This window comes from Bombina bombina, chromosome 10, assembly GCF_027579735.1.
Source record: "Bombina bombina isolate aBomBom1 chromosome 10, aBomBom1.pri, whole genome shotgun sequence".
Lineage (NCBI taxonomy): Eukaryota > Metazoa > Chordata > Amphibia > Anura > Bombinatoridae > Bombina > Bombina bombina.
Genome location: NC_069508.1, coordinates 90,455,502 through 90,456,817, shown reverse-complemented (window position 1 = coordinate 90,456,817; position 1,316 = coordinate 90,455,502). Strand labels below are relative to the sequence as shown.

At 39.4% G+C, this 1,316-nt stretch overlaps 1 non-coding gene across 1 annotated transcript; it reads left to right on the top strand.

The window, feature by feature from the left end:
* Window positions 1–214: 214 nt before the first annotated feature.
* On the top strand, window positions 215–380 carry LOC128641537 (U1 spliceosomal RNA). The gene has a single exon (XR_008399553.1). It is a non-coding gene; the product is annotated as a U1 spliceosomal RNA (small nuclear RNA).
* The last annotated feature ends 936 nt before the right edge of the window (window positions 381–1,316 follow it).

Below are 1,316 nucleotides of genomic sequence, written 5' to 3'. Positions count from 1 at the left end.
AGAGGGTTTCATGTATAAACCCACTTTTTAGGGCATGTAATGCATATAATAGATTATGAATATTATTTTAATAGATTGTCTTGAAAAAGGCTTACATGAATAGCCAAAACGTTGACATTGTTTGATGATATTTGTACAATAAAGAAAGAGTTTTTGGAAATATACAAAAAGTTCTGTGAGTGCCTCATTTATGCCTATTTGAATGACTATAATAATACTTACCTGGCAGGGAGTCTTAGCCATGATTACTAAGGTGACTCTCTTAGGGCAAGGCTGGTTCATTGCACTATGAGCTCGCTGACCTCTGCGATTTCCCCACATGTGGAAAACTCAACTGCACAATTTATGGTAGTGGGTGACTGCATGCGCACTTTCCCCTAAAAAAAAGAAGAAAAAGAATGAATATTATTGGAGGAGACATACGGGCCATTGTTTTATTTTGAGCGAGTGAGTGCATCGAACAGGAGGATTACATTTACAAATCCAAGTGGTTTGTGTCTTTGCACCCTCAAAGAATAGAAGAACATTCCTAAACATTCCTGCCGGCATCAGGTTCACCCTGAATGTTTGGCCTTTTTCAGTTATTTATCACATAGCCCACGGTGGAGATAATAAAAGAAGCAGGGATCACCAATGGATACCAAAGCAACTCCTCTATAAGTGGGGGTCATTAACCATTCAAGTCCTTGAAGCTGAAGATTGATGATGGACTTTTTGCATATATGGATGAGGATGCAGAGAGGATTTTGCAGGCCTGTGAAAATGAGATGATTGGGGAATCCCCATTAAATGTATACAACAGGTTGCTAAATATGAAAAGGAAAGAAGTGGATTATACCTGTCTGAATATTTTAAGAAAAAACAAATACCCCGGGGATTCGGGATTAAGAACTTACCCACTATTGGGCGTAACAATGTGGACTTTTGCAAAAAATGCTGTTGTATAGCAAACAAAACATGTTAGCTATTGACACCAGTGGAGGAGAATTTAGTGGACCAGAAGGACGGTTCCAATACCATCTCTGTCACCCCCAGAGAAGCAGGTAGGGTACAGACTAGGTCACAGAACAAACCTCCGATTTTTTAAAAAATGGAGGGAGGCAAAGACACAGACATTACATCAGTCTGGGGGGAGTACCATAAGGACAAAGACCTAACTGCTGAGTGTGTGGTTATCAATCTCAGCAGTAGAGTTTTGAATACAGAACAGATAGCTCTCCTTAACAAAGGTTTCAACTATGCCCCTACCCCAAGGATTGATGAATTTTCGAATCATGTAGATTTAAACAGATTTCAGCAACAGTTAAAACTTAAGG